The sequence below is a fragment of the Acromyrmex echinatior genome, chromosome 6 (genome assembly GCF_024713525.1).
Source record: "Acromyrmex echinatior isolate Ae372 chromosome 6, ASM2471352v2, whole genome shotgun sequence".
Classification (NCBI taxonomy): domain Eukaryota; kingdom Metazoa; phylum Arthropoda; class Insecta; order Hymenoptera; family Formicidae; genus Acromyrmex; species Acromyrmex echinatior.
In genome coordinates, this window is record NC_141857.1 from 1,851,647 (window position 1) to 1,876,542 (window position 24,896).

Consider the following 24,896-nt stretch of genomic DNA (forward strand, 5'->3'; position numbering starts at 1 on the left):
GGTATTGTTCCTTTACTTCAAAAATGATTTTAAAAATATGATTTTTCAGTTATTTCTATGAATAAGTCAAATGTAAAAATTACTTTATCAATTATCAAAAGTAAATTTATTTAACTGTATAGTCTGTCTGTCAACAATATTTGTGTCATTTTTAAAGTTTTCAAAGACATTTTAATACTTTCTACAAAACACATTTTTGAGACGTATCGTTTTTATAAATAAAAAGAAAAATCTTCTTCAAAGAATTTTTAGAGTTAAGACAATTTTAGTGATCGAAGTTTGATTATCATTTATTCCGGATTTATTTTAATTTTATAGAATATCTAGAATCACAAAAAGGGACTTTTTATTGTGAAACAAAAATAAATAAAAATAACATTCGATCATATTTCTAAGAGTATATTCTTTTTGCCGATATCATTTAATTGGTCAATAAATTTCTGTTAAATTGAAAAATAATTTTTCTCCTTTTGTAAAAAAATTTAATTTTTTGAGCAATGTTAATTTTTGAAGTAAGAGAACGAAACAAGTATTTGTAAAATAAATTAATTATGCAGATGATGGTAACTTTCGTGAAACAAGTATCAAAAATCTTTGGCCGTGGTTGACAGGAGGAAGGGGGATGGATTACCCACCAAATAATTTTAATTAGCAGCCTCTTCCTCCATCTCCCCATCTTATCCATGGCCGAACTACCTACCGCTCTCTTCATCCACATCACAACCTATCGACTTAATGATCGGATTATACCCTCGAAAGAGGTTTTCGCCTTGCTCCTCTCTCGCTGCCTCCGACGTCTCCGAGAGATCTGGAAGATAGTAATAAATTGGATGTTAAGCGGCGAAAATTGGCCAATTAGGGTAGGACGGTCGGCTTTTCCCGCCCCTAAAGTCTTTATAGGAGTAATCGACCTCCCCGCGAAACGCGAATTAATTGGTCTTTCGGTGTCTCGCTCAGCGATCTGTCGAGGTTTCATCGTGAGGAGCTCCGTCCAAAGAGATAGTTCCTGTATACTGTCTTATCGGATATTAATCCCTTCGTTAGCAGAGGTCAATTAATCGAAGACGTAATCTTGAACGAAATTCCCGTCGTGTTCGCTGTAATATTCTCGTTCTCACGAGGAATATCTCTTGAGTAGTACGACTACATGCTCGCGTCTGCATACCTACGTATTGAGGTACGCGGCTTATTACAGGCCGTAGGAGGCAACTAAATTATTCTATAATATACTTAGGATCGTCTGCATTACAATCGGGGTAGATTAGAAAATTATGAGGTTAACGAAGCATGTCACGTTAATATTTGATTGAAATCAATGAAGCTAGTGCTATTGTTAATCGTACTTTGCCATTGTCACTTTTAATCAATATTACTATATAATGTTATGTATTAATTAATTATATAATGTTATGTTCGCAATTCATTTTAATGATAAAATTCCTTTTATTTTTGCATTTCATTTTATAATAATTATATTTCTTTTATATAGTGTTTGTGAAAGCGTAAAAAGCATTATTTTTTACTTTGCATTCTATATAGTAGTCGGAAATTTAGTATAAAAATTTCGTGATTTCTTTTTACTTCCATCTATTCTTTTGTCTTCTAAAAAATTAATTTTCGTTATACATAAAATCGTGTTGCAAACATACAAAGGTCTTTGCAAACGACATTCGCTAGAACGAATGTAATTGACATATTTCATGAGTTAATTTCATATTGCGGTCAAATGGTGCACTCTTTTTCATAAAATAGCAAAAATTTTTTTTAAATAACACAATTTCATATCCAATGATTTACAAGGTGCACAGTTAACCGTATGATATTTGACATTCGCGAAGGAAGGAGTTGGACCAATGCCGGATGATGGCTTTTGCCGCTGCTGGTACAACATCCGACGGTGAAACGTCGTTTCACGAGAATGAGACCGACACGGTCGATTACCGCCATGCGTAGAACACAACGGCGCGGAATAAATGCAGTTATACACTTGGCGATTTTCCTTTCATCGTGCCACGCACAATGCGTCCGCTGAAATCCATTTTGGCCTTCGCTTTCCGGTTTCTTCCACGTCGCCTACGTATGACAGCAATGTCCCGTTTGCTTTACTATACTTGTTACCTCTTTTTTTCGTAAATCTGTGGGGTTTTTTTTTTTTTTCAATAGCGTAATACGAATTTATGACAGATATTTAAGGAACATTGGGATGAAGCTTTGCTCGTACGATAGCTTAATTTCGCATGCACGGCGTCCCAAGTAACTCTGCTTTTATGGCGACCACGTGTGTTAACATGCTGCGTGAATAGGGGTCAACGTACGTTTAGTTTTCTCATTACCGCGGCTGTGGTTAATGCGAAGATTAGACCGTCGAGCTTCTCGAGCAATGTACGTCGTAATTGTCCGCCCCTTCTGCTCTCTCAGCCCAATCGTGTCGACAGCACTTAAAGGATAATATTAATGAAAATATGATGCAGAGAAATGCTTGATAGCCTGACACTAATAAGTAAAAATATTTTTTAAAAAATAACAAACACAAAGTAATCGTCGTTTCCTCTTTAAAGTTTAAGAAAAATATTTTAATTACATTTAATATATCATCTCATAAATTATACGTGAAAGACTTGTGGTGTGTGTTTGGAAATCAAAGAGAAGTTTTACGAGAAATAAAATATCACTTATGCTCAATATTTGAGAATTATAATTGAAAATGAAGAATTTGCGACCCTTGCAAGAGTTTCCCTGCGGAGTTCAATCGCGACGAGAAGTGAAAATCGATAGCGATACTCGATGGAAACTTACTTGGATGGAGCACCCATCTAGCAATAAGATCGATTTTTGTACGGCGCTATTTGTACGGCAGTTGAGGCAAAAATACACTTTATTACAGTAAATACGTATGCGATTACGTTTCCGTCGTTCACCCTAACAAAGTTTCTACGACACAGCGGGACTCGCAAACGGATACATGCACCAAATTAATTCACGTGCGAGATGACGGAGCAGGAATAGTATAGTGATTGCACTTTTACGATGTCCAAGCCCGTTAATCTGCCACTGTCGTGGTTCTCGTGACCGCGTACCACGTTTGCTCGTTTTGCTCGCATCACCGCCGTCGGTCGGAACGGCTTTCATCGCGGCGCGACCGCATGGCGTGCCGGTTTGAACGTAATACGGTTGCAGGAAGGACGAAGGCGACGAAAGGCGGAAGGAGGAAATGATTCATTGGACCGTATGCACGTTGCACGTCCGAAAGGGGGTATGAGAGACGAGGCTTCGTGAGTGGTTTGTACGCACCCTTGTTCCATTCTGCCGTCGGCTACGACCGCATGTGTGTCTAGCTGCTTCGCCGATCTGCGTGGAACCGCAATTCGACCAATCGTCTAGCCACATTAGGACATTGGACGACTTCCGCGATTCGTAATATTTGATCGCTCATGCACTATTCTAGGATTTCAACGTCATGCTTGAGTATTCTTTTTTGAACAGTTGATAGCCTTCTTCTATAAAATGCATATAATGTGATTTTTTTATAATTGTGAATAATACTTGGATTGAAGTCAATAAAAACGTGTTTTAAAATGACTGAAAAAAAGGCAGCTGCAGCAAATTAAATGGTAAAGTATGGTATAGCATTTTTAACTGGCTGCATCAACCAATTTTTGCGTTAGCTTACCTGCAGTATAGAATTTCCATAGGCTAACGCAATCAAACATTTGCTGCTGCAATCAATTAAAAATGACATGTTCAACCAGTCTTTTCTTTCAGTGTATATGGTGTATGTGAAAAATAAGTAAGCAATTTGAGTCGACGCTTAAATTAAAAAATCACTGATGTTCAATACAAGTTACTGTTCATTTTTTTTCTAATGTGGAACTTGCAAAACATAAACGTCCTATTTTTATTATTTCATCTGACAATTGCTACTCGCTCTCCAGTAAACAAGATTTTGGAACATTTCAGCAACATTGTAGAAATGTTACAATGCTGCTAGCATTATTGTTGAAATGTTCCAAATGCATTATTCCAAAATGTTTTTGCTTACTGGGTCACTGTTGTTCACTTTGTTGCCTTTAGCTTCCAGATAGATATGAAACTAAAAGGCAACATGACTTTTAATGACTAGAATTATTTTTCGTACATTTCAAAGAAAACGTTTTTATTTTTTTGTTGCATTTTAAAAAATTTTATCTATTTTTTTATCATCTGATGAATGTATGTATTCTTTTCCTTTATATGTAAATAATAATATTTTCTATTTTTATTTTGTTTGATCGTTGAGTTATTTTGCTATTTTTAATAAAAAACATTATGTTTATTTTATTTAATATAACTGCACCAAAGATGTATTTGCATTCTATCGATCAAACCCCTGTTTTTTTCTTTATTATAAACTTTCAAACAACGCTATGAAAAGAATTTTATATCTTAGATTATTCAAAGATGGACCAGGGAAAATAAGAGTCAATTTTTTTTTAACTGCCTTAATTATTCTGAAAATTTAATTTAAAATATCATTTTTATTACTATTTTAATATCTAAAAAGTTACCTTTTATCACTTTTTCCATCAAAAAGTAGTCTACTTTATTTTCGATCCGATGAATGGAATTGCTTTAAAAAATTGAGAGAGAATATAATGCTTAATTAAATTTACTTGTATTAAGTATCGCGTGTTGGATCAGCATGCCATTTCCGTTGTAATTCTCACGGTGATGTAATGTTCTCCGTAACGAAACGTTTTAAATTATTACTTCGTTCAAAGAAATGCGCAAGCGTGATAAGACCGTTAATTTGCTGCAGCCAATTTACCTGACTTGGCAGCACGCATTCCTGATGTTGAAGGAAAAACAAAATCGAAAACCAATACCCTACCCGCTACGGGCGGGCACGACCGTTTATTTTTGCGATTTTAAGCGGGAGATTGATCGCGACGAAGGCGCCCGATAGCCCGGTCCGTTGAGTTCGTACTTCGATCTTGATATCGAGTGTGCCGACGTTATTACTTCCTCCTGTTTGTGCCGCTCCATCTCGGCTGATATTAAAGACAAAGCGAGGCACTTCGCGAATTTTCGCGTAATAAAATTTAATATGCAAGATATAATTTGTGACTTTTTGAGGAAGATTAAAGCGAAGTGCGTGCACATTTCAAGAGCATCCTTTGCATCCGACGGAGAAATTGTACGAGATAGTAATCTAAGTAAACTCGGTAGAATGCTCAGGGGCATCGCTGGCAGTTGTTAATCCATGTCATAATCAAAGTTGATTCAAGGACAGTTACAACGTGTTCTGTTCCGGTTAAATCCAGGACGAGATACGGGACTCGCTGTACGCAAGCACAGACATATAATAGAAACGGCTGTTCCAGATTTTAATCACTAGAAATTCTAATTTTAATCGCGAAAGTTTAATACAATTTGCGATCAAGCTCTCATTTCTGCGTGAAAATGGAATAATCACCACTGGAACCGAAGACTATGATATACGGAGTAGGTATCCATGAAGCTCAAACAATGGTAAAAGTCTCGGAGAATTTTTTTTTCATATACGTGAAAATCAGATTTACAACTATCGCGCTTTAACCATCTGGCAAAATTGAAAGTCTTCCATAGAAAAGTTCCCTTTCCACGGGAATATTATTACGATAATACGATATGCTCATGCACGGATTTCGCGACGTTTCAAAAGAGAGATTGATGACGTTTACAATAATGACAATATCCGCTTGGTTTATATTCCGGTACTATTATCGTCCGGTATTATTTTAATATTGCGGCGAGAGAGCGCGCGAAGCCACAATAATAGTATTATTTTTCGTCCATGATGCGCGTAACGATATGCGGGCCGTGCATGTTATATGTGCATGTATTTTTTCTGCGAGCTCCGGTAAAGCATTCGCCAGTTTACCGCACAAATCCAGTATGCGAAAATTCATATACCGCGATACGGAGGCGGTGTGGTCGCGTGTTAAAACCTGTCACATTCCATTAAGGGCTGGCTGATCGGTAATGCACAGCGCGCGACCCGCTGTCCTCTATTATATTTCGCCCTTCGTCTCTTTTTCTCTTTGTTATAATTTAACGCGTTTACGCCCCTCCCGACGAGCTCTGGAGGATGGATCGAAATGGAACGGCGGTGCAGGGTCGAGAGAAGCTGGCATGTGACAGGCAGCCAATATTTCATAATTATTGATATTCAGTCGATTCCCTATGGAACTACCGAAAGGACACGGTTGTGATAATATATCGCTTCAGAAGTTGACGTTTCTCAGACTTGCGTGAGATCATGGGTAACAGAAACTATTTACGCTACTTGCTACCTTTGTGACTGATATACTTTTTATAATTATGAGTTGGACACGTACATAATTCACAAATATCTTTTATTTATTACAATCATAGTTTCAATTAATTTAGGTGAGCTTCATTATTAGTATCATTTTTTCAATAAAGAGATTGTAGTGTTCGAAGATAGATCTGTCTCAAAGTTTTTAGGATCAAATATTTTTACACGAAGGAGAACAGAGAGAACGATAGACGATCGGAAAGAGACACGGTGAAAACTTTTATCGGCTGACAAGCAACCAAGCCAAAGCCGTTAATGGCTACTCAAATATGCGCCCCTGCAGCCACAGTCCTATAGCATGGCTTTCGAACTTCATTTTGGAAAGTTTCACCCCCCCCCCCCGGGGGGGGGGATTACTTTCAAAGCCTGCATTATTTATTAGAACTGTGATGGAGGGGTGAGCAAAATTCGTCACCAAAACGAACCGCTGTCATTCCCATTGATATTTCGAGATAGAATTTTCCGTTAATAATTATAATTTCCAGAGTATTAATTAGGCCGATGCGCGAAACGCGCGCGCGGCGTGATACATTTATTACGTTATTGACGATGGACAAGTTTATCCTTTCACGTCGCGACGTATGTAAATTTAATAATAGCTATGTATATATTATTTAATTTGGTTAATGGCAATATTAATTAAGAGACAGCCGCAATGGTAATATCGAAAAGTATCAGTGATCAATTTCCCGAAGAATTAATTTCTCACAAAACAAAAATTATTACACGAATGGATATCGATCTATTTTTATTCCTTTACATCATGCACATATTAAGCGCATTTTTATTATGAAAGATAAAATTTTATTTTAGTTTGCTTATCAATTATATACACAAACATAAATACAATTATTCATAAAAAATAATTTCATAATAAATTAAAAATAAAATCAACTTTTATCCTGTAAAATCATACATCCAAAGAAAGATTTCTTTGATTTAAAGAAATGTTTCTTTGCTATACGGTTAAAGAAAAAATTTCTTTGATTTGTAAATGTCAAAAATTTCTTTGATTTAAATATATTTTTTTTTAAATCAAATAAAATTTAGTTGATTTAAAGAAATTATGTTCAAATCCAAGAAATGACGTTCAAATGATGTTTAAATCATTCAAAGAAATAATGTTCACAAATCAGACATTCTTTTTTAACTGTATAACAAAGAAACATTTCTTTAAATCGAAGAAACCTTTCTCTGTAGTAATGTAAGTATTCTTGTTATTATTAATGAGGCCAGTATCAGTTTATCACACTGTGGAGTGAGCTTGATATTTTCATCGATGGGACGATTCTCAGATCGGTCATCTAACAACAAATCAGTAAGCAAAAGCAATTAGTAATCAAGTACCATGCAATTACCGCGACAAAGAATGATCACCAGTATACCGTCTTGGTCGCGGTTTCTCACTCTTTCCCGGTCCGATAAATCTCGGCCAATGTGTAATTAATCGGGCGCGAGACACTCGAAACACAGAACCCAACTGGTATCCGATTGACCTTTGGTCACCGGTACGGCATAGGAGACCAGCGGTGTCTTTTCTCGGTGTTGTATACGGTAGCGAGCATTACAGTTAGGTAGTTTAAAGGCGGTGTCTACGCTCTCTCTTTCCCTCTCCCCCCCCCTCTCTCTTTTTCTCTGTTTTTTTTTCCTTAGGACTTGTGTCCTTCTATCGCAGGAGAAGAACGGAAAATAAAGGTCCGTATCGCGTCGCAACAAAGAACGCACAAGGGGATCAGACGTAATATACAACCACCAATTAAAATACCTTATTAAAGCGAGGCGATACGCGTAGTGAAAGGATAGGATTTTAAGGAACGAACGGTGGCAATATTTAAATGGATATTTCCAAGCGCACGATGGCCAATCGTATCGTTATTATCGACCTTGTGAAAGCTGCTACAGCAACTATCAGAAAGAGGGAAACACAAATTTGCCATTACGGAATTACTTTCTTCTTCATTCCACTCCCTACGTCTTTCAAGACACGACGAAGGGGATACTTTCAATTTATCGATGAATAATAAAGTGAAGGATAACAAAAATTAGAAAAATAATATAATAACAAACGACCAATGGAACGTTCTTTCGTTGCAATTTATTATATAATGTGGCAGGTTTAACGAGATGGAAAAGGTAAAGGGAAAGAATATGCTAATTGCTGTCTCACACCAAATAAAATGAATAAATTTACCATCTACTTTTCATCGATCTGTTCTTTCATTCTACCTGCGATTTTTGAATCGTGGCTACCGTTGCTGCGCAACCAGTGCCGTCCCGTCAAGATTATTCATTGACGATTTACGAGCATCGTAAAATCATCCTCTTTTCTTTTTCTATCTGACTTGAAACCGCGTCAATTTCACATTTGAGAGAGGCACACAAAGTGAAATTGTCTCGTCTTGAATTGAAACCTCCTATCCTTATTATTGTAGCATTGCACATTCATTTCCATAATCACGATAAAATTGCGATTCTTAGAATGGATTATTTTTATCAGAGATAAGTGAAATTTTGTTTATTCAGTATGCTTGCTTTTAAAATTGTTAATAAAGTAATTGCTATTATAAAAATGACAAATAATACATGTTTTAATTAAGCGAAACGTAATTATAAAATTGAGCATCTATATAAAATATGTGTTTAAAAAATATGCTATTCACATATACGATTTTCTTGCTTGTTGATTTTCATCGTTTTCTGTCGTTTGATTTATTCTATATCTCATATTTTTCAATAAAGCGAAGAAAATTTACCGTTTTTTCATAAAAATTGGCTTGCAGCTAAATCATATCTTGACATCGCTTTTCTGCCATTGACATAGCGTGATTTAAAAGGATATGAATATCGTAAAGTCACTTTCATATAACGCAATGAAAGAAAGTCAATGAGCTGTTTCCCGTTCAGTGCAACGAGTCTGTTAAAAAACCGATCCGCATTTCGTTTTTCGATGTGAATTCCATGTCTCACAGGAAACGGTCGCCAATAAAATGTCTTTATCTTTTATGCTGCTGAACAAATGGAATAAACAAAAAGATCTGGAATTTGACGCGATACGCAAAATGCTTTCGAATAATTTCAAATACTAAAAACAAATTTTTTTGCTTTTCTTTGATAAATATACGTGCCATATATAGATATTTTTTGCACAAATATTACATTGATTATTTTATTATTAATTTTAGAATGCATCCAATTAGTTATATCTAAAATTCTAAATCTTAGTTATATCTAAACTCGATTAATATGAATTATTATGGGAAGAATGGTTTTACTGAAGTATCTAAAAGCTAGATACAAATCTGAAAACAACTTTGTTGGATTATCAAAATAATTATGTATAATCAGCTGAAACTGATTGTTATTAGAAAATTTTTTACAGCATTGCTTATGCTTTAGTTTTCTACATAAATATTTTATCTAATAAACTAATTTTTAAATCTAACTAAACTTTTAGATATTTCCAAAATCGTTCTTCGTGTATATATTATTATATTCAACATTATAATAATGAGATATTATTACGCAATATTATTATCTTTCTTTGAAAAATCAAAGTGTCACGATATAATATCTTCGAACGCTTCTCTGTTCGACAAATTAATTTATTTGAAGCATTAACAATATTTGTAATTACAGAGCATAATAGACCACTTAACGTTTCACCTTCAAGTAATATATTATATATATACGTTGTAAGCTCCGTCCATGCTAACTTTAACGCGTGCACGACTATACACAACATACCCGTGTCACACACGCGTCCAGGACTGATATGACTCTATTCGGCCGTTTGCTTAGTTAATATCAACACTATTAAATCTGCGTTGATAGAATATCGTGCCAGCACCGCTTTTCGTGCTGTCGCGTTTATACAGCTAGACTAATTCGAATTAAATTATAATAACCACGTTGGAAAGAAAATTAAATGTTGCAGTTATCGCTGAGAAACATTACGGGTAGAAACTAAAAAGTGATATAAAGAAATGATATAAAGTGGTAATTTGGGTGTCAAATATGTTCTTTACAAAAAAAAAAGAAATTTAAGTTAAATTTAAATTAAATTAAATTTAAGAAAATTGATTATGTGAACGACGTGTCTGATTTGTAAAAATTTGTAGTCAAATGTGTACATGAAACTAATCAAATATTGATAGAAAGATTACATTTTTAGAAACATGTCATTTTTTCTCATTTTCATTTCAACAATTAAAAGTCATCTTTTTTGATGAATTCTTAAAAATTATAACCAATTCAGAATTTATCAAAAGTGATATAACTTGAAATATTATTAGGTGTTGGAATTAATTCGTAGCGTTTTTAATGAAAGAATGTTATTTATTTCACATGAGCATTAAAAAATACATTAATGAAAGTACTTCCCATCACTTGTAAAACGCTACGAATTAATTCCAACACCTAATATGTTTATCTTGATTAGCAAAAAATGATTAAGTTTAAAATAAAATAATTTCTTCTTTAAATAATTTCTTCCATTACCAAAACTGTCTTAACTCTAAATTTCTTTGTAGAAGACTGTTTTATTTTAAACAATAACAATTCAAGATATGTCACTGTTATACAAAGTATTATGATTTCTTTGAAAACAAAAAGTGATATTTGATAGACAGACTTTGAAGTTAGTTTACTTTTGATGATTGATAAAGTAGTTTTTACCTAACTTATTCATGGTAATAACTCGAAAATATTTTTTCCAATTATGTCACTTTTCAAGTAAGAGAAAGATATAACACGTAGAATGCTCATTTATTCTGTCTCCTTTTTTACATTTTTAAATCATTTTCTAGTAAACAAACTTTATCTTTCATGTAGTAAGTCGATTAATCTTTCAATCTTTTCTTGTTTCAGGTGAGTAAGCAGTTTGATGATTACGATTTAAGCTTCTGAAAGTAAGTAATCAAGTTCGTATACTAATTCATTTTCCTATCAATGATGAACGTTTCTCGGCATGTGTTGGGTGCTATTATTAACGTCGTCATTAAAGCGGAAAGTTACTAAGGGTGATGGCACGGGGATGACGTGAATTAGGGTAAGTCGTATCAATAATGAACACCCTTCAGAGAAAGAACGGTAGGGATTATTTCCTCGTACTTTTTCGGTTATTGATTAAAGAAAGTTTTTTGAAGACAATATTCGAGAAGTGCTTAGAGGAGATATTATCGCATTATACAATATATTCGATAACTTGGTATCGAGTGTACGCAAAATTGCTCGAGATCGAAGCGTGTAATTAGCATCCAACAGCGATTAAATGGTACATTTTACTCACTATTGGATGCCACACGATAATGCAATTATTCGCGCGAAATTTGGGATAGATCGAAAAGGTCTGGCTCTGACGCGGAATGCAATCATTTGTTGAATCAGGCGGGCTGGCCTGACTGCACTGTAATGCATTGAATATGGAAATGGAATGAATACAAAAATAAAATTAACATTGCCTGCGTTTTGATAGCGTTATTATCACAGTCTTTGCTTTTATCCGGTTTATAGCTGGATATTAATAATTAACGCGCACGATATATGTATTTATTGCGATATGCATTTTCCTCCACTTCTTTCTGTATGTATAAGAGAAATCTTGAAAACAAAATACTTGCATGAAATATAAAAGGAGAATTCTTCCAACTGAACTACTACGAAAATTTTTTCTCAGTGCACATTACTTGGAAACTGACCGCCAAGCGTCCAGCGGGACGCCGTGAGGACGCTAACAAAAAGGATATTTATCGTCGTTGAGCCCTCTTTCCTCTCTCCTGTATCACTCTCGCTCTTTCGGTCGCGAGGACCAGCATCGACTTTGTGGTCCACCGTAGACGCTGATTGATTAACGATCGTTGCATAAAACTACGATTGCATCCCCAAATATATCCTTGTACCCTTTCCCCTCTGCAATTCCACAAGCACATTTTACCGTGTGCACCTCTCGTGACGAATAGTTCTTCTGCCTTAACGTCCGTTCTCAGTCGCCCTTTCGATTTAATTCGTTGCGTATTGCATCCATCGTCCGTATATACGACCGACGTTGATCCTTTTTCTGCTTTTCTTCACCCTCCCTCCCCCCTTTCCCCGGTCCATTCTCGATGTTCCTCGATCAGCCTGCCGGATTGTATTAGCAATAAAAGTCGCGTATGTACACCGGAACCGGCGCTCTGTTCGTGAACGATTGAAATTACTCGGGTGTGAAAAACTTGCCCTCCGGATTCTCCGATGTCGATCGCATTCGAGACCGATGCGCGTCGCTCGCGGTAACAACGGACACCGCGCCACCCGGAGGCGAGCCGGGGATGATGGGAGTTTATTGATTAATTAATTCGTTCTTCATTATCCTCGATAATTAGTATTGCGAATAAAGTGAATGGAATCATAATTAGTTCGGAGCTGTAATTCAAGGAACGCGCATGGCGTCGCTGATTCAAAGGGGTGTAAATTTATCGACACCCCATTAATGAGCTCCTCCATAAGCGCAAATCTATTTTCTTGGTTTCGATTGTTACCGCTCGACTTCGTGATTACTAATCTAGGAACGTTCGCCATGTGAGAGATCGTAACGTCAGTATTGATATGTCCATCCGTCGCTTTAATCTTAGATACCACGAGTGATAGGCATTTATATAGGTATTTTTAATTTATTTTTAGTTCTAATCGGTATTCGCAAATCCAATGGACCCAAATATTTCCTTACGTTATCAAAAATTGGTTACAACAAATGTTTTTTCATCTTACATAATTTTAAGTTACGTAATCTTCTCAAATTTTGACCTTTAAAACGAAAAAATCCTTTAATTAACTTTAAACAAAGCTGAATCAATTTAAAGTACATTACGAATACCTGTTAAAACAATTTCGAAGTGAATACCAATTAGCATTAGATGTTTATTTGGTATATTGTAAAAAATTATAAACTGGGGCGTTGTTATCACTACATAAGAAAAATATTTTTTTAATAAAGTACACAGCACAAAATTTGTGATACAAAACTCGATTGTATTTATTACTGATTATTATTATTGTATAAGAAAAAAATATTTCTTATGTATATTTCTTATGTGAATTACTCTGCAAACTAATAATATTTCAGTTAATATGTCACAAATGATTCACGAGTGTATATGTATGTGTGTATATATGTATATAGAGAGGTACATCGTTTCGGAAATGCTTACATGTGTGGATACATATAGGATGGTATATCAACCTCCCGTTATTGAATTTTATTGCTCGTATAATCTGCATCTCGGATACAGCTAATAAGCTCGTAATATCTTGCGCGTCCACGTACGTATGTAGGCGTTACGAAATACAACGTCAGGTCAGGCTGTTTATCGCCGGAAGGAGCAATTAATTATTGATCGCGGCTCACTTAAGACGAAAACAATAGTCAGGTCAGACGTCTGCTGCAGCTGCATCACCGCACGGTCTTGATGTAGATTATCCTAAGACGTTCAGGCATTAATGCATCCGTGCGAGTATCCTCCGCCGCACGCACTGTGCTCATAGGCCATTATGTGTGCACGAGTCAATAGATCGCGAAGCGCATTATGGATATGCTCTAATGCGTTGACGCGTAGGGGGATTTATCGGGTCATTATATCGATCCATTGGTACAATCTGGAATATCGCGTGCGATCGGTCCTAGTAGATGTTCAATTGCCGACAATATTCGCGCTATGAATTTCCATTATGCAAATCTAATTCGCGTAATTGCATAATATTTAAAAAAAAACTATCCCTTCAAAAAGGAAAGAAAGGAATTCTGAATGTATTTAAAAAAGAAGCAAAGTAATCACGATATAATATTTTAAACGATCTTTTGTAACATATTGTATATAATATCTTGCTAATTAATGCTTAAATTAATATTATTTATTTATTTTATAAGTTAATATTATCGTTAATATCATGAAAATTATTTATATGAATGATAAAATCTATTTAATTTTTGACTCTTTTCTAACGTTCAATCTTTCTGATTTAGATTTATATCATTGTCGGGACTTCAATAATTGAAACAGCGATGTACGACAAGCCGTATTAACACGCGACAGTTTAATGAATTGTCCAATGAGTCGGAGCAGCGCACTTTTATGGGACCGTATATCTGTGCCAGAGTAGCTGTACGTAATCAAGCGTGAATAAGACTTCGCCCCAGGGATACCCGACCCTCGTTTTTGTATCGATTATACGGCAGCAAGGATATTTTCGATTATTGATATATCTTCCGTATTATCTTCATCTCGAAGATAATTTCCCGTCATTTCCCTTTTTCCATACGACACATGAACGCAGAATCCTTACTGGCGTCGTTTCGTTGTAGTTTACTGTCTTCCGTGTGGAAATGAGTAAAAAGAATAGCTGGAGAAATAAGAAAGGCTAGAGAGGAAGGGCTCGTTTAGAGTAGCGGAAGCACGAAAGCAACCAGTAGAAAAATCTCATGGATTGTTGCTCTGAATTTCTCAGTTCTCGCGATCGAGAGCCAAGATGGCGTAATATCTATTGAAAAGAAACGGTATATTCGAAGAAAGGAAGCTGAAAGCAGGCAGGCGAAAGGGATGGAACATCTCAGTGAGGTGTAGGGTGGAGGAAGAGAAAGAATGGACGCTCAATCGGGTTCGCAAAATCACCGACAATCGCGCCGAGAGAACGAGCCAGCATAGTTGAAAGGATGTAAAAGCCGAAGGTCAAATGTCGCAAGCACCCCCGACCTCTGATTGCTACGGGAAAATGTAAAATTGTCAGTTCCCTGGAGCACGTGAATGTACCGGAAATAGATTTCATCGCGAATCAAGCGATTCTCTATCCATCGTGAAACTTCAGAAAACAAACCTGACGAGTGTAAAACCATCACTGTTTTTCGGATACGTCCAGACGTAGATCGCATCAGTTTGATAACGTATCAACAGGTGCTAACACGATTGTTTAATCCACAGTGAGGCACGCGAGGTTCCGCTGAACACTATTCTAATTTATCATGATCTTTTATAATAATCATACGAATGTTATTAGTCAGCGATTTAGAATAAAGAGACCATCAAATTATGCAAAACGCATTTGGTACCTTAATAAAAAAAAACTGCTAATAATTATTTTATGATAATTATTTTTTTTTGTGCTTAATGAATTTGAAAGTGTATTTTTATTGTTCAAATTTAGATACTATTATCGTTTGTATTCCATTTATAATACCGTTGATGTTTTATACAATTTACTGGAAAACGCGCAACGATATTTTTTGCTCGGACACAAACGAACTTGTTTTTGAAGAATGAACATACTTTGGCGATTTTGTAAAAATAATTAATGGTCGCACGATTCGATGGATGCGGTACTTTACTCTGACCGAGCGGTCTAAACATGGACCTTGTTAAAGCACACGAACTTGTAACTCGCGGTAACATATACGTAAGCGGACCATTGTTTCAAGAGGGTGGAAGTATTCCTCTTTTTTTCTCCGCGCAAGTGATATAAAACGCTCGGTTATCCCGGAAGCCGTCGCAAACGCGGCTAATTAGGCGAAATTCCATGAGTTCCCACAAGAGAATAGCCCGATGAAAAAGAATACTCTCGTCGACTATGTACGTTACAAGAAATTGCGGTGATTAGTGCCAGAAGTACGATACCAAGGGAGTCTAGGACTTATCCATGGAAAACGTCGAAGCTATCCTTTATTTCGCGGCAAAGGGGACTATGCAGACGCGCGTTTCGCACAGACGTCGTTTGCATAAAGGGCACGAAGATTGGGATTTTTCTGTAAAAAGATGCCGTGCGCGAAATATGGCGTATGCAAATATGCAAGAGCTTTCTTTTTCTTTCTATTAATTTTGTGAATATTTTCAGTGAATACTTTTAGTGTAACACTTCTAGATTATATTACCACTGGAATTTTTTTTCGTATTAAATTATCATTTAAATAGGTTAACAATCTAATGAATCTGAAAATATCATGTTAAATAGTTTTTGCATGATTTTATCATACAATTAACTACAAGGGGTAAACCGCTGACCAAAATTGTGTACACCAATACCTACTAATGCCCTATTAAAGCCCACTAATACCCTAGTAATGCCCTAGTAATGGCCATTAATGCCCTAATAATGCCTTAGTAATGCCCATTAATGGCCTAGTAATGCATAACTTCATATCGCTTATTATAATACACAATTCTTTTAAATAATGCCCAGTAATGCCCCAAATTTGTACACCGTAATGCCCTCAGCAGTTTACTCCTTGACTAACTCACTTTTAGTTACTTCGCTTGTGATGCGAAATATAGATGAGTGCTTTGTTTTAGCTGCGGCATTAGATTCAGTTATTCAAGACTTCTTAACTCCGATGGCTGCTCGTGTTAATAACGGCAATTGTGGGACTGGCTATTAGCTCATTACTTTCTCTTATACTTTGCATTCGCTCGAGTGCATCAGAGACAGTGACGCTTATCCACGTTGTAAAGGGTGGAAGCAGCAGGTCGCGCGTTAAGGCTTGGCTCGGTGTATCGATTTAAAAACATTTAAATTCCATAAATATCCAACGAAACGTTGAATAAGGCATGCGCGAAGCCAAAAGCCTCTCGCCTACCGGGAAGACGACGAGAGCAGAGATAACGTATGATAGAGTGCACTGCTGCATAAACCAAAAGCAGAGAAACTTTCGATAGTGGCGCGAGATAGTTCGAAGTAATCTTCGGGCAACGTGAGCAACATCGCAAGTGGCCTGTCGCTTTAGTCGCTTATTATTAAAGCATCGTGGATTAATCCTTTCAACTTCTTCTCTGGCATATACAATATCCCGATTAGCACTCTAAAGTAGTAGAACTCTAAAGTCTCTCCGCGAGTCTCACGGCGACGTGATGGAAAGTAAATTTCGGACAGTTTAAAATGGAAAGAAAAAATGCTAAATTAGCATTCGAATATTGTTAGTGTTTGTAGAATCTGCAATTTCTGGTGGTCGTTAATTGAACATATATTTTTATAGATTGAACGATTTAAGTGTCAAGTGCCAAGTGTCGCTGTGACTAGTCGAAATAAATTCGCAAGCAAGAAAATAGTGTCCGTTCGTGTGTATTGTCAGGCGGTAGCAATAAACTGCTATCAACTATTTGAGAAGCTATTCGATGTATGCGGACGTCATCGAACCGACATTAGGGCAACTTGATTGGAAAAATCTATAACTGTGCTACGGGCTCGTTATCGCGAACGAGCCCTGTCAACAGGTATAAACGAGAAATCGCGGAGCATCGAAACGGAAAAAGGGTAAAAAAGGGAGGATCGGAAGGAGAAAAACGAGAAGCGCGGAGAAACGATTCGTCGTGTAGTAGCGAGGGGTAGCGAGCCGAGCCCGAAACGGCCAGTAAATACGACTGACCCATGGTTCGACGATGGGTGCATCGAAAACGGATGGAAGGCGAGAGGGCGGAAGTGGTGGAACGGGGATTGCCGAGCTGTGATCTAGAAACTGCAGGTAATAGATTCAGTCGCGGGACGAGAGGATCGAGGTCGGAATCGGATCCCTGGATGGAAATAGGAATCTAGTGCCGGAGAACGCAGTCGGCGTGAGCGGTGTGGAGAGAAGGGGTCACAGCCCGGGAATAAATCATTTCTGATTTTAATCAAACCGGGAAAACATTCGCCCGGTTCTACGCCCGCACTCGTTTTGTCCAACGTTATTTCGCGAACAGCATGCGCTCGCCGTCATCATCCGCGTCTTGACCTTTTCTCTCCCGTTCGCGTAGAGCCATCACGAAAATCAAAAGAAAATAAGCGAAGTAAGAAATAACATCATCTATTGACAGTTCGAGATGGGTTAATGAAAGAGGAAAGAAATAGAATATATCACAGTTGGAAAATTTGTGTTAACATATTTCATAATCCTAAACAGTACATTTAAATTTTTATGCTAATTTAACACAAAATGAATATGTTAAAAAGTAACATAAATATTATGTAAAAAATATTAATACAAAAAAATGTAACATTAACACAATTTGTAAGCAAATTGTATGTGTGTGAGAAATCATATTTTTAATAAATTTTTTAATAAAATTAACATTTATAATGTGTTAAATTAACACATTTTATTAATTTATTTCTTTTTAGAATTACTTGTTTTTAGAATTTATGTTTTAAAATATATTATTTAACTGTTCACTTATAAACTTTATTTTAACTAAGGATATTGAAAATCAATTTAACACAAAGCGTTCACACAGTGTAACACAAAATAACACAATCACATTCTGTTAAATTAATTTGAATATGTCAGGAAGTCAACACAATAATTTTAACAAGAACCGATTTTAAAATACAAATATAAAATATTTTTTTTACTATGTGACTCAATCTAACATCTTCAATTATCCGAAACCACGTAAATAACAATTAATATTTTGAAAATATACTTTGATTGTAAAATAAGAAAGTGATAAATAGCCAACGACGAAATCATACTTTAATCTCTTTAATCTTTAAATCTCTTTTTAAGATTTAGATGAATATGTATTTTATCAAAATCATCAAATCATCAGGTAACATCGTCAGGTCTCATTTGCTAAGAATCCTTTATTATAGTATCTTCCAAAAACCTTAGTGTATTTTTACGTACTGAATGTACATATACGATAATTATTTTTGGTTGGTAATATCTCTTGCACACACATAACATGCGATGCATACAGAAACTGGGTTTTATTATTTGTTTGCATATCTTTATTTAAAGCTTTGTCAGCGTTATCTAACTTATGAATATTAATTACATGTTGCGTTCTTATGAAAGTTGATTTGATTCCATGAATAAATTATTGTTATCCACTATATCACGGATTAAATAAAAATAAAATTTTTAGTATAATATTATTTCTCGTAAAATTGGCTGTATACGTACGAATGAATGGTCAAAATAATTATTATAATGATTATTTATTCATTTATGATAATATATTCTTTATGACATATATTTCTACATTTATCTGTATATTTATTAAGTATCATCATCAATCAATATTTGTTTACTCAACAGTTCTTGTAAAGTTTGGCAAATTAAAAATTGCAATTGTTATATTTTAATTTCTACAACAGAGAATGAAATGTTCATAAACAAGTCTCAGCTAACGAGTCGGTTAAATCGAATATTATTTTCTGTACAATACGTCAGTATCAGCAATGTTTACTGGCGATATCACGAAAGCGTATTGGACACAGAAAAATATGAGTGAACTTCGAAAGCTATGCTTTCACCGGGAGAATAGTTATATCAGCTGTGTTGAAGAAAGAAAAGAACTCGATAGTGAAGTAATAATGCAGATAATAAGATGGATCTTGCCGTTGGAAATCTCAAATTGATTTAAAAATAATTTAAAGAAGCCGCACGTGCGCGAGCTACGTTAAGATGCAAAACAGAGACGACCTTTTTTCGCCTTCCTTTTTTCATTGTGAACGGTTCGTAGGCGTTTTTCAAAGCGTCGCAAGAAAATCGTTTAAGCACTGCGTTAAACGGACTGACCAGCTATTAGCGTGGGTAATGGAACGACGCGATTGTTTTCCATTTGGTCGCACCTTGCCATTCGTGAAGGTTCTCTCCTAGCTTTGTTCCTCACCTGCTCTTTGATACATTGTCGGCTGCAACATGCCGCTTTCCCATGCCGCGTTGTCAGACCTTTGCTCCATGTTAATTTGTCCGGCAATTTTCTCGCCGTAAGGGACGGCGTTTTATCGTGGGAATATTTGTATAGATTTTGACGCATGAAATTTAATTATTAAGCTTTAACGTATTGAGAATACGATCGAAATTTGACGATCAGACATTCGTTGCCGGACGCGCAAAATTTGCAAAGATGGGAAAAATATAGATGAAGACTGTAATATAATAAAGGCACCTTTAGTGCTGTAGTACAGATTTTTATGCATAATGCATAATGCCTAAAAGATTCAACCAATCAAAGTTCCTCTTTTCTGTGAAATGGAAAGAAAGGGAGTTGATTCTCTTTATGCACTATGCGTTATGCAAGTCTGTGCTACGGCCTTTAATTTTAGCGACTATCGTTAATGTTAATGTCAAGTAATAAAAAAAAGATATAATGCATCGATTTCATTGATACGTCGATCAAGGACAATAAATAGAAAGGCGGAGTGTTAGAAGCACTGACCAAATTATAACCGGAAACAAAACAGACGAACACACAATGGGGTCTGCCGGCAAAGGCAATAAAATATGATAAACGTCACGAACAGTGCACTTGCCTCTTTGTTGGTCGGTCAGTGCCTCTATACCACGCGAATCGTTCCCTGCATCGTATTCCTGAACGAATTCTAATGGCTGTGTCCCCTGCAGTCGGTCGTTCGATTGCATTTCTTCCGCGAAAGTTTCTCCATCTGCGCGAAAAAGCGGTTTACTAAGGGTGCCCTTTATAACTCCGACAATGGGATTGTAAAAAGCAGGCGCAATATAAGCAAACCAAAGACGGTTTTCCAATGAAATAAACGTGCAAATCGTGTTGAATTAATTACCACGATTAAATTTACTGATAACTTGAATGAAAGTAAAGATTCGAAATTATTAACTTAAAGAATATTGATTTCAAATCACGATAGTATTAGAACTGTATTCTGTTATTTCGATAAAAAAAACTGGCGTATGCAAGTTTTTTTATAGACCGTTTAAATTACACTCGCTTTTTTATTTGAGCAATTAAAACTAGCCAATAAAAAACTACTGCAAATTACTTCATTGCTACTCATAGATCAATAAATAAATTAGTCATTTTGATTGGATTTTCTTGCCAAAATTATCGACAATTTCGAACGCGCAAACACGTTACCGGTGCGTTTGAAAATTCGACATTACTCGTGCAATCACCGCGTTGCATTGTAACGCGCGAAAGAACATTTCCACGAAGCCGCATGACCATGTAACTCTACTCGCATTATATTCACGTACTATGGGCAGCATTCAATGCCTGTAAACGAAACTACTCGACGAACGATTCGCGAACAACGCTTTGCGCGTTGAAGTATGCTCTGCAACGCCAGGAACTTCGAAATCGTTGAATTCAAAAAATTGTTCGTGCGCGTTTACGTTCACTTCCCAAATTTCGAAATGGCATGCATACTTTAGCCCAATCGAATTCACCTCTCGTTAATCGACGCGGTGAACCTAAATGAGACGAATTCAGCAATATGAAGTAATGGAAGGTACGGAATAATGAAGCTTGGCAGTAGAGGAATAATAAGTTATAATGAGAAAATTAAATTGGACGAATATAATAATAATCGCATCGATCAAAATCATCTTGATTTGCGCCAAGATATCTTATCTTCTTATACTTGAACATAATTTTAATATTTAAACATGTTAGATTAGGAAAAAAATTATTTTAATACTTGTCGATGCAGCAGTGGAATTGCATGCAAAATTGATCTATAAAGTAAACAAATACATTCTCATTGAATCAATTTTAAAATAGCAAATATTTCAAATTGTAATTATTGTGTATTACATTTTTTTATTAGTCCTTTAAACAGGTACAAAGGAATTATATAATTTTGGAAAGCTCTTTTCAGATATAAATTTTGAAGAAAATGGAGATCTAATTTATATATAAATAACTCAAATAATTATGAATGTAAATGTGCCAAAAATACACATACAACATTTAAAAAATATAAACATATTTTCAAAGTACGTCAAGATTTAATATCGATGCGATTTTAATTTCCAAGTATGCAAAATGTATTTTTGCATTTACTGTAAGTAAAAAAGATCTTATTTTATAAAATATAAAATAATTATAAAATAAGATTTAATAAAAAATCGCATTTTACTCGAAAATAAGTATAAAAATCATTATCGTAAACATCTGGTATACAAATATGAATTTGGCGAAATTAAATTGAAATATATCCTTGTCTTAAATAAAAAAAATGAGAGATGTATTGTATATCTCGTTCTTAACAGAAAATGCCAGATGGAATACATCATGTAACCATGACATGGAGGTAAATGATTAAGTCGACAGTAACAAATGATAAGCAAAAATGATAAGTAACTTACTTCATGGTTACTCCGCCGTCTCCCGATGCATCCCAAGTCTCTCCCTCCTCTCTTATTCGTCCTCTGTAGCACTTGCACAACGTCACTCGCGGATATAAGATTAACTGTGATCGCAATGTCCTGCGCCCATTAAATACCGGAGATACGATGATTTCGCGATACTTTGCACGGCACTCCGCCACTCCCGATGCATTAATCGTACACACGAGTCGCAAGACAGAATTATGACACAACGTAAAAGCCATTCTACATATATATGGTCGTATCGTAGCGTCGAAAGCGTCGTAATCATCATGCGACTTTAAAACTGAAGCATCGGATTGACTGATGCAATAAGCTTGTGACTTACGATGTCTACGATGCGACTAATGTAGAATGATTGACTTTAAGAATTATTGACGGCGCAAAAATACGTATGAACACAAGCGCGTATAGAACTTTCTGTCGCACGCAATGCCGACGGCGTCAGTAATGAAGTGAACGGAATTCGAAACGCGGCCAACTTCACGCGCCACTACACGTCGCACTTCGCAGTGCAGCTACACCCGCACTTTTGCGCATCGCCCGCATTTTCCTAATTTAGATCGTATGTTATTCGTATTTTGAAACGATTAGTAGCTCACATCGTAACATGAGCAGCGGATATTTGAGCTTTTGACTTAGGAATGAACGTTTGAAATGTAATATTAAAACACGACATTGGCTAAACGTACAAATGAATTACACAGAATACGCGTTCTGATGAATTCAGCGTCCGATTGTTGAATCTAAATAACATTGAGTTTATAAAGAATAAGATATCAAAGATTTAATTATTTACTTATTACACGCACCGACTCGGAGTAGCGATACATTCCGTGGAAATTTCGCTTCTTCTTCTTTCTTTATGATTAGGACGCGCAGCCACCTCGGTCGCGATCAAGCCATAAACTAGTTAGTTACGATGCAATGTAAAGGTGAATCTTCAAGCTCCAAAAAGAGAGGTCAGGTTGGATCGACGCGCGCACAACTTAAAGAGCGCGGTTATGGAATATGGATGAATGTCAATGCTTTTGAAGTACGAAGAGTAGTCTGCATAATTTAGGAGAGGAGTGGTGGAGCAACGGGAAAAGATTAAAATCACAGTCCGGAAAGCGCGAGTCGAGGTAATGCTGCGGTTTAGTTGCCTTCGGAATGACAATGGAAAACCACGTGATTGACATCCTGGCAAGGATCCTGGAGGATCGTTACAAGTGAGTAACTCAACCATGTTTTTCCAATGCAGACTCTGGTTTAGGTTATATAATGATTGCTTCTGAGCCTGCAAACTAACAATGGCTCTCGTGAGAGGTTCGTTAGACCAAGGCCTAGGTTTGAAGCAGGTGAAATGTTCGTTGTACATAACTTCTTCAATGGTAGCTTCGTTGATGGAAATTTCGCTACTGTCTGAGGATAGAGTCGACTTCATGCGGATACGACGCTAATCAAGTTAACGAAAGTAAAATATTGGTCTGGCGGATTATACAAAATGTCAAGATATGAAATAATCAATCTTCAAGATCACACGCGCGACATATTTTAAACATGTGAATTTTATAAAATAAGAATGTTATTATTAAACAGTCAATACACTGTGATTTTTAATTACTTAAATCGATCCAATGGCTTGAGCATCAAATCCGCGTTCTCAATTTAAAAGTGGACAAATTCGATTTAAATTGAGAAAAATTTCGAAAACTACAATGCCAAGTGTACTTGAAGCTGAATATTATCGAAGAAAAAATTATTATCTTCGTCAATATCGTGATCAAATACAATAGTTTATATCTTATGTACATCCTCCGTTGTGTTACTTTGATTTCCACACGCACAAATAGCTCTAACTAAATACATTTATTATCGATTTCTCGACGCGTTCAGGAGTCTAATAATAAACGTGATAATTAATTTGTGAGAAATAATTGCGCGGATTAATCATATTTCGAAATGATCGTATTTCGAAAGACAACGCAAAATAACACGCTGTGCCGACCTACTTGCTTGAATCTCACTTCACGAATAATAGGCCTTTGGCCTTCACGACTTTGGCTTTGGTATGCGCTGATCGTTACCGTTACTATAAACAATAACACGCACTAGTCGGAAAAAAAATGTGTGACGAGCGCTGAGCGCCGCTTGCTAGTCAGTAAGTTATAGAAATAGAATATTCAACGTGTTATTTCTCTCTAAACTTATAGCGACACTATGCATTTTTGATCGATACACTAGTTATCAAAGCTATAGTCGTTATCGTTTTGCACTTAGATTCAAAGAGGCAAACGATAATACAAACCGTTCCGTATGTCGCATTTTTCATATTTTTTCAACAAGCACACAAGGAACATTTTATTTCCTGTATCCCAAAATAAGTTGTATAAATGTTTGAGATTTAATTTTTGTAATTTATTTTATGCATTTATTAATTATTAAACCTTTTGCAGATTATTGAATGTATGTAATGAACTATTTACGATTCAGATT

At 35.9% G+C, this 24,896-nt stretch overlaps 1 long non-coding RNA gene across 3 annotated transcripts in view; it reads left to right on the forward strand.

Moving 5' to 3' along the window:
• Positions 1 to 24,896, forward strand: part of LOC147909261 (uncharacterized) — a 417,661-nt gene that overhangs the window by 295,205 nt on the left and 97,560 nt on the right. The window contains exon 3 of one of the 3 annotated variants that reach the window (XR_015545484.1): positions 11,204 to 24,784. The exons of the other annotated variants lie outside the window; for them this stretch is intronic. This is a non-coding gene — a long non-coding RNA (uncharacterized LOC147909261). Of the gene's footprint in view, positions 1 to 11,203; positions 24,785 to 24,896 lie in introns of those variants that run through there. 3 annotated transcript variants of the gene reach the window in all.